The sequence below is a fragment of the Cupressus sempervirens genome, chromosome 2 (assembly GCF_028749045.1).
Source record: "Cupressus sempervirens isolate cs-2001-9-10 chromosome 2, ASM2874904v1, whole genome shotgun sequence".
NCBI classification, from domain to species: Eukaryota; Viridiplantae; Streptophyta; class Pinopsida; order Cupressales; family Cupressaceae; genus Cupressus; species Cupressus sempervirens.
The window spans coordinates 188779356-188782542 of record NC_143119.1 but is presented as its reverse complement, the minus strand read 5'-3'; the positions used below and the strand labels follow the sequence as shown (position 1 = coordinate 188782542).

Here is a 3187-nt window from a genome sequence, read left to right as displayed (position 1 = left end):
TCTGAAGTTATTTACTATTGATTATCAAAGTAACTGTATCGTCCTTGCATGATATACATATTTAAAGACCGAAATGGATGCATAAATATCAATTCTATAATAGGAAGAATAAATATTAAAGAACAATTTTGATATGTTTGGTGCTCATTATCAAGGCATGAGCACTATGCTGCCCTAGAAGATATAAAAGAATCATCACAAAGTATCTTAACTTTTCCACTTCAATTAGTCAAAGGAATCATCACATACAAAGTCTATAAGCTTTTTCGTTTTACCAACTTTTATCAGCCAGCCAAGTATCCGGACGGTTACATCATTTGGAGCACAACCTTCTTTCTTCATTTGTTCCAAAACCCAAAAAGTTCTTTCACAATCACATCTTTTGCAGAAGGTGTCCAATAATATATTATAATGTGAAAACATTAGGAACTATATCCTTTGTTCTCATCTCATTCAGCATTTGACATAGCCATGTCAAGTTTGTTTTCCTTGAAAAAAGAAGCAATCAATATAGTATAGGTCACAACATTTGGAGCAATGCCACTCACTGTAATTTCGAAAAAATACTTCAAGGCCTCATCTATTTCACCATTTTTGCAATGAGCGTCAATAAGACAGCTGTAAGTGACTACATCAGGGGTCAAGCCTCCATCTAGCTTCTTATTCATGAGTGAATGTGCCCTAGAAGGATCTCCTGCCTTGCACATACCATGAATGATTGTATTGTATGTTGTCACATCAGGTCTGAAATTTCGTTTTGCCATCTCCTGCAGCATTTTCACTACCATGTTCATTTTCCATTTTCTGAAGAGTACACATATTTGTGTATTACATGTAATTACATTTGGGAGAAGTCCCCTATTTTCCAACTCAAAAAAAGTGTAAAAGCTTCATTTTCCCTATTACTCTGACATAAACCAGCAATCAGAGTGTTGTAGGTAACAATGTCTGGAGAGTAGCCTTTTTTTAGCATCTCTTTCAACAACTTCTGAGCCTTTTCCATCTCATGTAGTTCGCATAGACTGCGTATCAAAGTATTATAAGTAACTACATTTGGTTGTAAACCCTTTTTGCACATGTCATAGAAGCAATCCCAAGCCTTGTGCATCATGCCATCTTTGCATAGTCCATCAATAACAGTACTAAATGTCACTACATCGGGAAAAGGACCAAACTCCATCATTTTTTTAAACAGAATGTATGATTTGCCTGTTTTTCCAGTCTTGCAAAATCCATCTATCAGAGTGGTATACGTACAGATATCAAGAAAATGGCCTTCTTCTATCACTTTGGCAAATAATCCTAGAGCTTCATCTACTCTGTCTATTTTAAAAAGGCCATCAATCAGGGTGTTATATGTAACAATATTTGGAGAGCAGTAATTGTGTTTCAATTTAGCTACTAACCTTAGAGCTTCATCTTCCCTTCCCGCAGTGCAGAAACCATTTATTAGGGTATTGCACGAAATAACATTAGGAGAGATGCCAAATTGTATCATCTCAGCAAATAAAACAAGAGCTTCATCTATTCTACCTCTTTTGCATATCCTATCAATTAGTGTGCTGTATGTAACAACATTAGGAACACAATGAACGTGCTTCATTTGGCGGAAAATCCCAAGTGCTTCCTCAATTCGGTCCCATTTACAGGAACCCTTTATGAGGGTGCTAAAAGTGATAACATTTGGCTGTATTTCCATCTCTTTCATTTCAGCAAGAAGGGAGTTAATTCTACGGATATCACCAGAGTTTACAAGGCCATGTAAAAGCGCATTGAAGGATACGACATCGAGAGGACGACGTTGAGATAAGGCTGAATGGAATTCATCCCAGGCCTTGTTTTTGTTTCCAGATTTACAGAGGGCAGTAATGGACTGATTGAAGTGCACAACATTAAATCTAAGCGTGATGTGAGGAGGGGGTTTATCTTGTTTATGTATATACTGTACTGAAGAATGAGAATGAAGGGAAAACACCTGTTGAAAGAGGAACACTTCATTCTAGCTAATAATCTTAGAGCTTCATCTTCTCTTCCCACCTTGCAGAGACCATTTATTAGAGTACTGCACCAAATAATATTAGGAGAGATGCCAAATTGTATCATCTCAGCAAATAAAACAAGAGCTTCATCTATTCTACCTCTTTTGCATATCCTAATCAATTAGTGTGCTGTATGTAACAACATTAGGAACACAATGAGCGTCCTCATTTGGCGGAAAATCCCAAGTGCTTCCTCAATTCGGTCCCATTTACATGAACCCTTTATGAGGGTGCTAAAAGTGAATACATTTGGCTGTATTTCCATCTCTTTCATCTCAGCAAGAAGGGAGTTAATTCTACGCATATCACCAGAGTTTACAAGGCCATCTAAAAGTGCAGTGAAGGATACGACATCGAGAGGACGACGTTGGGATAAGGCTGAATGGAATTCATCCCAGGCCTTGTTTGTGTTCCCCGATTTACAGAGGGCAGTAATGTGGTGAGTGAAGTGCACAACATTAAATTTGGGCGTGATGTGAGGAGGGGGTTTACCCTGTTTATGTGTATACTGTAATGAAGAACGAGAATGAAGGGAAAATACCTGTTGAAAGAGGAAGAGTGGGCGTCTCCACTTCCAGTAGGGCATCATCTCCATGATCAAGGTGTAAGAGAGCAGAGGCGAAGAGCCAGACGAAAACCCTCGGGCGCTTGAAAATATTCTCTCAAGCCTTATAAATTTAGAATAAGAAAACCTTCAAAGTTATAAATAATTATTATCAAGCAAGCGATTTGGATATTTTAAAAACATTTGTATGAATGATCAAAAAAATAAAAATGAAAATTTAATGATAGTATAATGAAAGTGTGAATTTTTTAATGTTAACTTTTATTCTTACGAGTTAAATTTGACAACCATCTACATGTCAAAAATTTAAATCTTATTATAAATAGAATATATTTTTATAAATAGTTTAATAAATAGAACATAAAATATCCTTTAAATTATAATATTTGTAGATATAAATTATCCATTTTTTAAGAAATTAAAATAAAAAGCCTAAATTAATAAAAACTAAATAAATTGAGATAAAAGAAATATAAATAATTATAGATGTAGTAAATTAAATTATAAATATTTTGTAGTAGATATCTATTAGCATTTCTTTAGATAGATTTATTTAAAATATCTATATAAGTAATAATTTCAT

The 3187-nt window shown here is 34.9% G+C and overlaps 1 pseudogene; it reads right to left on the bottom strand.

The window, feature by feature from the left end:
* Window positions 1-225: 225 nt before the first annotated feature.
* LOC149571708 (uncharacterized) lies at window positions 226-2671 on the bottom strand (annotated as a pseudogene).
* Window positions 2672-3187: the final 516 nt, after the last annotated feature.